General features: G+C 38.5%; 1 pseudogene; it reads right to left on the bottom strand.

Moving 5' to 3' along the window:
• Window positions 1–7,081: 7,081 nt before the first annotated feature.
• Window positions 7,082–7,985, bottom strand: LOC123489868 (annotated as a pseudogene).
• Between the last annotated feature and the right edge of the window lie 1,161 nt (window positions 7,986–9,146).

Genomic DNA, 9,146 nt, shown 5'->3' with positions numbered 1-9,146 from the left:
TCTGATTCATAAACAACACAAGTTAATTTAATATGCTCCTCAAAGAACAAAATATTGTCATACAATTATTATTATATTATTCCGTTGTTATGTCACTTTGTTGGTTTCATGATTAGCAGAGGAAACTTACATAATCTGATACTTGGACAGGAAAAAGGGGCATGTTATATGTATATGGTAGCCTTTATGAAAATGTAAGCTCATTCGAGAATGCAGTGGCAGACAGTATTATGGCTACAAGTAGATTTAAGCTACTAATATTACTCATATTTGTCAATTTTTTCAAGAATGATGTTTGGCTATTTCACAATAGAGGGAAGGTTTCATGTTGGTATGGTTGTTTGCATTATGTGCAGTGGCAGTGGACCCGACCTGAAGATTTCCAATTTTTTTCATGTCTGTGTTTCCAAATGCCATTGTAATAACTGTGTAATTACAATATGTAGGCCTTATATTAGTATGTAATAACAGCTTCAGAGGAGTCCCTGCCCTGTGACCCGGGGAAACCCACGGTTGGCATCCTAGGCTAACAGTGTGGCTAAGGCTTAATTAACAAGCTCTGACCCCCTAAAGAGCTGCTTCCTGGCTGCAGGATGCTGCTCACGCACCCAGCTCTCCCATGGAGCGTTGTTCAGAACAGTGGGAGAGGGCTGTGCATGCTCATTAGTTCTGTGTTCCATCCACACTCATCTCACTGTCTTCCATTTTTATGCTTTTATCTGCATCAGGGAATCATATGGTTTTCCAGTAAATGGTCTTTGTGTCCATCCAGGTGAAGGCAGATGTAGAGCAATCCTGGGTGGAGCACCAGGCATGGAGGTCAGATCTTTATCTTCCTCTGGCATTCTGGGACTTGGTGTTCTGACTCTACTGGCTATCACATCCTTACCCCTCGGTGGGTAATGCCCTCAACTGGAGAGAGTTCACCTTCATAGAGTTCAACAGAAAAAAAACACACAGCAAAGTAATTCACACTGTTGAATGCACCCATAGTTTATTGCAACGTTTTGAGTTTATTGCAACAGTGTGTCTCTGTCTCTCCAGTCAGGTCTGGGTTGCGCTGCCTTGACTCTCTCCATCATGCGCACCCTCTTTGTCGGCTGGGACTTTGCCTTCTCATAATTTTATAATCCAAATAAGAAACAAACACTCAAGAAAACTGTTATAGTTTTTCAAGAAACTGAAATTCAAGTATCTCATGGAACAAAGCCCGCTATCCGACTACCTCCTGTAAATAATAATACTTGGTATATGCACTTTGTTAAGCTACATTGAGAAACAAGATGAGAAAATGTGTGTGTCAAAATCACTGAGCATGTATGATATGATAGCATCATATTAGCATGTCATTTCAGTCTTTGACTAGACCCCTAGGCTTCTCTTGGGTAAAGTGATAAGGAGAAGACTGTCACCATTTTTTTGGTCGAATACCACTCGACATGAGCTACCAACCTAAAGTGCCTGGATTCTGCCTCGACTGAGAAGCTGCACGGCCTTATATAGAGATCTAGACAGCACAGTCTGTGGATTTGCCTGTTCAGCTGTGTGTTTCTGCTGTCACTCCCAGACAGACAATCTGTGTGGAGCTCCAGTCCCAACAGCATAATTATGTAAGGAGACTGGAAACATACATCATCATGGTCACAAAACACATAACTACTGTCAACCTGAGAAATGAACAATTAACTGAAGGGAAAGTGTCTTCAGCATACACAGGTGCGAATACACTCCCTTCCATATGTATTTGAAAAGTGAAGGTAAAATAGACAAATGTAGCTCTATACTCCAGCCTTTTGAATTTGAGCTCAAATGTTTCATATGAGGCAACAGTACAGAATGTCACCTTTTATTTGAGGGTATTTTCATATATATCTGTTTTGCCAATTATAAATGTATTTTGTCCCCCATGTGAAGAAGTCATAAGTATTTGGATAAATACTGTGTATTAAAGTAGTCAAAGGTTTAGTATTCGGTCCCATATTCCTTGTACGCAATGACAACATCAAGCTTGTGACTCTACAAACTCATTGGATGCATTTGCAGCTTGTTTTGGGTTATTATTTGCCCAATAGTAACTGTATGGTGAACAGATAAGATGTTTCTGAAGACTTCTAAATTAATCCTGATAATGCCATGATTAAGAAAAATCATGACTGAATGATGTATAATGATGAGTGAGATGCTGTTCAGATGATACAACATAACGCGCCAACCTCTCACCATTACCAATAACAGGGTAGGTTAGCATTTTTTGGGGGGTATGATCTTTGTGTCTCTGTAACATTCTCACTCATCATTATTCACGATTTAGATGTAGAAGTGTTCAGAAACATCTTCTATTCTTACTTAGAATAAAAGTGACACATTACATTATTCACCATTCAGCTCTTATTGAGCAAAACATAATCCAAAACACAACCAAAACAAACCAGAGTCACAAGCTTGATGCAGTCATTGCGTGCAAGGAATATGAGACCAAATACTACACTTTTGACAATTTAATACACTATGAGTGAATATGTCCAAATATTTATGATTTCTAAAATACTTACTTTAATTTCTAAACGTTAAAACAGATATGTATGAAAATACCCTCAAATAAAAGCTGACATTCGGTACTGTTGCCTAATATAAAACATTTGATCTCAAATCAAAAATCCTGGAGTATAGAGCTAAATAAAAATGTCAGCTTCAGTGTCCAAATACATATGGAGGGGAGTGTATATCTGTGATAAAGATACTTTTTATTGTGATTCGTTCTCATATGAGAGTACCTTTTTTACGTGTGAAAACTAGACTAAGAAAAGCCAGTGGTCCCTCCTGTGGTAAGAGTGCTTTTCTTTTTCTATTGAATATTAAAGCATACAGTATGTGCCATATTTTGACCATCTCAGCAAGGGGGAGAATACTGCACTCACTGGCGTAGCACACACTCCCGCAAGGTGGGGGCCGACAAATAATAATATTATATGCCATTTAGCAGATGCTTTTATCCAAGCGACTTACAGTCATGCGTGCATACATAGCTTTTTTATTTTAATGTACCTGCCATGAAAATCATGTTAAAAATTAGAGGAAATTAGCTTTAAAACTGCTACATTTTCTCTCAGCCTCATGGCAAAATGTGTAGAATAGCAGGAAATTAGCCCAGGGATTCTTGAAAGATAATATTTTGTTGCACTATTTGAACTTAAAATGTATATTTAGGGGGAAATTTATAAGGGAAAATATTTGTTTTGGGAATTTTGAAAATACTTTCAATATTATTCATTTCCATGTCGGCTCTATGCCTGGAAATGCCCTTGTCCAGACCAAAGGATCTACATTTCCAAACTCTCCAAAAAAACAATATTGGATATTTACAGAAAAAGTATCTTATGTAGTTTCTTGCAATAGCCCTTTGTGACTTTAAAGAATATTTATCTCAAAACATTGATTCCTAAAAGATGTGTCAAAAGATTTGATGAACTCCGTTAGATTTGTCTAAAATCCTAAATTAACCAGGAATGAGCAGGGTCAGCTATACCATAAGGACCCCTTATTCATGTCCTCATTACATGTAGTGCAACAAGACAACTCATGCAGTAGCGGTGCATGGGTAAAATCACTGGGGAAGCCAGGAAATAATTGCCATATTACAATCTATGTGTTGTGATAATTGTGTTGTTTGCTCTATAACCTGTTAGTTCATACGCCTTGCCACCTTGATATATAGGCCTAAGGCCGAGACAATAAGAAGACACAGTGGCAGAATAAATTCAACCACACCTGTGTTTCATCACCTGTGTTTGAAACCACAAAGCATATTGCATGTAACAAACAGTTACATGACCTACAGCATGGTCAAGCAAGTTAATGTTTCCAACATATTCGGATTACTAAACAACTATTAATTTAGAACCATGGAGAGTTAGGCTACAGCAAGTCGCAAAGAAAACAGAAGCTGCCTCCACTATTCCAGCACCATTTCAAAATTAACATTTCAACATAATCAAATCATCTACAGTGCCTTCAGAAAGTATTCATACCCCTTTGACTCATTCCACATTTTTGGGTGTTACAGCCTGAATTCAAAATGGATTACATATATATTTTTTCTGACCCATTTACACACAATACCCCATAATGACAAAGTGAAAACATGTTTTTAGAAGTTTGTGCAAATGTATTGAAAATGAAATACAGAAATATCTCATTTCCATAAGTATTCACACCCCTGAGTTAATACATGCTATAGTCACCTTGGGCAGTGATTACAGCAGTGAGTCATTCTGGGTAAATCTCTAAGAGCTTTGCACACCTGAATTGTAAAATGTTTGCACACTATTCTTTTTCAAATTCCTCAAGCTCTGTCAAGTTGCTAGACAGCCATTTTCAAGTCTTGTCATAGATTTTCAAGCCAAATTAAGTCAAAACTGTAACTAGCCACTCAGGAACATTCAATGTTGTTTAGGTAAGCAACTCCTGCTGAAAAGGTGAATTTGTCTCCCAGTGTCTGTTGGAAACCAGGTTTTCCTCTAGGATTTGCTTGTGCTTAGCTCTATTCCGTTTCTTTTCATCCTAAGAAACTCCCTAGTCCTTACCGATGACAAGTATACCCATAACATGATGCAGCCACCACCATGCTTGAAAATATGAAGAGTGGTACTCAGTGATGTGTTGTGTTGTATTTGCCCCAAACATACAGTGCCTTCGGAAGTATTCAGACCCGTTGACTTTTTCCAAATTGTGTTACGTTACAGCCTTATTCTAAAATTGATTAAATAGTTTTTTTCCCTTATCAATCTACACACAATACCCCATAATGACAAAGCAAAAACAGGTTTTTAGAAATGATTGCTAATTTATATATATATTTTTAAACTGTAATATCACATTTCCATAAGTATTCAGACCCTTTACTCAGTACAGCCTCGAGTCTTCTTGGGTATGACGCTATAAGCTTGGTACACCTGTATTTGGGGAGTTTCTCCCATTCTTCTCTTCAGATCCTCTCAAGCTTTGTCAGGTTGGATGGGGAGCGTTGCAGAAAAGAATGGTTATGTTTTTATTGGGGATTGTCAAATGAATCATTTTACATATTTTACAAATGTTTGTATTGAACTTTTATTTTTGGAGGCAAAAATATGTCTGTTTTGAGTATCTTTTGTGAACTCCGTCACTGATGGCTAACAACTTTAAGATATATATTTTGTAACTATTCGAAAAAATATTGTAATCACTATTCTGCAACATATGCTTAAACAATTGAAGTATTTGCTGTGCTAGACCTAAAGGATCATGTTTGCTTTATAAATGTTGTTTTACGTTATAAATCTAGAAAAACATACAAAAATGCTAACAAAAATAGCCCTGGAGCATTTAATAGTGCTATAAAACAAAACAAAAATAAGTTTGGAGATTTGTATGACATATTTGAATAATCTAATATTAGAATAAAAACATCAAGGCCTTTAACCACTTGTTGGACAATAATTGTAAAAATGTAATGCCTTTTATGGTGTCTGACGGAGTTGACATAAATCCAGTCAGTTGAATTTTATATAAACAAAAAAAATAGGAGCTTGTTCCTTACATTGGTGTGACAGTTGATACTTTGGTCTATCAAAATATATATTTAAAATTGTGCTAATATTAAGACAAATATTTGTGGAAAAGAAGTTGAGCTTGTCCAGTCTTTCAAGAATCCCTGAGTTCTAAAACAGCAACATTTTCTCACTAAAATAGTATGGGGGTTGGGGGGAGGGGGGTCAATGCACAGCCATAGTCATATTAAACACTACCAGTTCAAATAAAAGTGCATTTCAGTGAAGAAAGGTATAAAATAAAGGGAAGCAGTATGGCCGTAACTACATATGATGGCACCGAGGTCCGGACCTCTGTCATTTATTCTAATTTGAAAAATGTACAAATAATAAAAATACATATTTTGTACACAATAAAGAAAATTAATTATGAGTCAACATCCTCGCAGTGCTAGCTGTGCCACTAGAGATCCTGGTTAGAATCCAGGCTCTGTCGTAGCCGGCCGCGACCGGGAGACCCATGGGGCGGCGCACAATTGGCCTAGTGTCGTCCAGGGTAGGGGAGGGAATGGCCGGCAGGGATGTAGCTCAGTTGGTAGAGCATGGCGTTTGCAACGCCAGGGGTGTGGGTCCGATTCCCACGGGGGGCCAGTATGAAAAAAACGAGAAGAAAAAAATGTATGCACTCACTAACTGTAAGTCGCTCTGGATAAGAGCGTCTGCTAAATGACAAAAATGTAAATGTAAATGATGAGTTGGTTATTTGAATCAGGTGTGTAGTGCTAGGGCAAAAATCAAAACGTGCACCCTGGGCCACTAGAGAAGTAGGCAAAACTAGAGACAAAATGCCATTTTAAAAAACGTCCCCGTGACTCCTGCCGTGTCTACAGACATCGGCTCAAACAAACAAAAACCGACTCTCAGAGAATGAGTGCACAACTGGTAGTCGCTATAGATATGTCAGTCAGTCAAGTGGCTAGCTGCCACCAGATACTTATATTGCAGTAATGTTGAAGGGCTCTGGCTAGTATTACTTAGCCAGCTAGAAGGATGAAGTAAGAAGCTAACGTTAAACAGAGCCTACCTCAGCAGAAGCAAAATAGGCTACTAAGTTCTCATAATAACTTTGCTATACAGAGTAGGCTACTGAGACAGACAGTGATGTGGTGCTCAGTGGTGAGGGGTAATGCCTGCCACTAGGCAAAATACACAGGTAGGTTATGATACAATTTGTTAACACCCTCTGCTCCATAATTCACTCACTGTACAATACATCATTCAAAACAACACTGTAGGCTACTTCGAAACAACACTGTATAACTCAAGAAGATCTAAATGCATATCCCCCATGAAACTGTTTGAGATCAAATGGTTGGAATGCAGATGCTGCATGGACGTTTCACTGGTAAAACTTGAAGAATTATCATTCAATATTAACAGTGAGAAATGTGAAGGGAAGGAGACCACAAAAAATGTGTGCATAGAGGTAAAGAAACACATGTGCATAACGTCATCCCCACATGTGCAGAATCTAAAGGATCCCCCTTCCATCTTGCATCCATGTGTATCCTCCATGTCAGATCTGAATCCCCTCTCCCGTAGTGAATGAAGGCGAGTAAACACCCGTCACCACTAGGCGGGTTGGGGGGTTGGCTTTAGAGAGCTCATAATCCTCTTTCCTGAAGAAGGCCAATTCTGTTTCATTTGCTGCAACAACAAAAACAGGCATAAAACAGGGCCATTCACTTTGACAACATTTCATTACCAGGATGTTAACTGAATGTACAGTTACTACTCATAAAATAACATAGCACACACCTTGGTCAGCAAGTGTACACTATGTGCACAAAAAGAAGATGATGACTATACCAATGCCAGAAGCTCTAAGGGGTCAGTCCATCTTGCAGAATGAGCTTGTCATCGTCCTCCAAACTCATCACCAACTCGTTCGTCTGCAAACAGGAAATCAATATTTTTGATTGGCTTTATAAAAATACAATTATCTAGAAGAAACAAAGGGACAGATTTAACAGGCTTATTGATATACCAACTATCAGAGTGTATATTAATTATGTAAGGTGTCAAAAAGAGAAGGATACCTTTGCTCCGTGAGCCTGGTGGATGATCTTCATCGTGTCTTCAAATGATACATTATGTAGAAGTTAAGACATAAAATCAATGTACTGCATGTATCAAGAATGCATGCCAATGGGTGCACCAATGTTTAGTGAAGGATAACTTTGAAGTGTGCTGGCATCTTTCCCAGACCATAATCGCCTCCTAAACCCTACCATCAATAACAAGTGTCTACGGGCAGGACCATAGGGGCCATGCCAATGGTAGGGGCTAGGGGGCTAGGGGGTCTATTTGGAAGTGGGCAGAAGCCACTAAAACGCAGCCATAACTTACCATTGCCAAACTTCTTGAAGGGGGGTGGTAGACCGGCTCTCGTGGTAACATCTAGAAGGGACAAGACAACAGAGGCAGATGGTGGAATAAGGAGTAATATTTTTCATGACATGATGTTTAGCTAGCTACGAAAACAAAATCATATTACTGGATAAATTACAGCCTCGCTGGACATAGCTACAGTATCTAAAGGGGTTGTTCCATGTCATTTCAGCAAGCTATGACATCCACCATCTCAGATTGTTCTGTAACCGTTTCCGTAGTTAGAAACAGATACAATTAGTATTCCTGAAAAATTATTTTGTTGAAAGATAATTTGATTTCTCAGAAATTAAGCTAATTGATTGCACCCAAATTGCCCATTTTAAATTATAGGATTGATATATTATATTCAATTAATGTAGTACATAACATTTGATTTGGACACACAAAAATTCTAACAATGAGTAAAACATGAGGATTCAAAAGAAATGGACAAAAGCCACACACAGACCCCCACACCCCATGCCAATCCCAACACAACAACGACTACACAGTATCAGTCAGTGGGGAACCATCGGGGCCTTCTTGGCCTTCAGAGAAGGCCTAAGGATTCATAAAAATGTGTATATATATTTTTTAATATATACACTACCGGTCAAAAGTTTTAAAACACCTACTCATTCAAGGGTTTTTCTTTATTTTTACTATTTTCTACATTGTAGAATAATAGTGAAGACATCAAAACTATGAAATAACACATATGGAATCATGTAGTAACCAAAGAAGTGTTAAACAAATCAAAATATATCTTATATTTGAGATTCTTCAAATAGCCACCCTTTGCCTTGATGACAACTTTGCACCCTCTTGGCATTCGCTCAACCAGCTTCACCTGGAATGCTTTTCCAACAGTCTTGAAGGAGTTCCCACATATGCTGAGCACTTTGTTGGCTGCTTTACCTTCACTCTGCGGTCCGACTAATCTTTCAGATGCTGGACAGAAGGCCTCTGCCATTGAACTGTATTAGAGCAGAATTTTGGAGTGACAGTGGAATGAACCAATCACATTTTGACTTGCAATGGGTGGGACCGTTTTTTGTTTTTAAGTGACGTGTCTAGGCCTAGAGGTAATGAATTCATAGTACAGAATAGCGGGCTGATAAACAGCCAATACAGTAGATGTGTCACGGTTTCGGCCGAGGCTGCCTCTCTCCCTTGTTCGGGCAGGCT

Source organism: Coregonus clupeaformis, unplaced genomic scaffold (genome assembly GCF_020615455.1).
Source record: "Coregonus clupeaformis isolate EN_2021a unplaced genomic scaffold, ASM2061545v1 scaf3384, whole genome shotgun sequence".
Classification (NCBI taxonomy): domain Eukaryota; kingdom Metazoa; phylum Chordata; class Actinopteri; order Salmoniformes; family Salmonidae; genus Coregonus; species Coregonus clupeaformis.
This window is presented reverse-complemented; position numbering and strand designations above follow the sequence as displayed.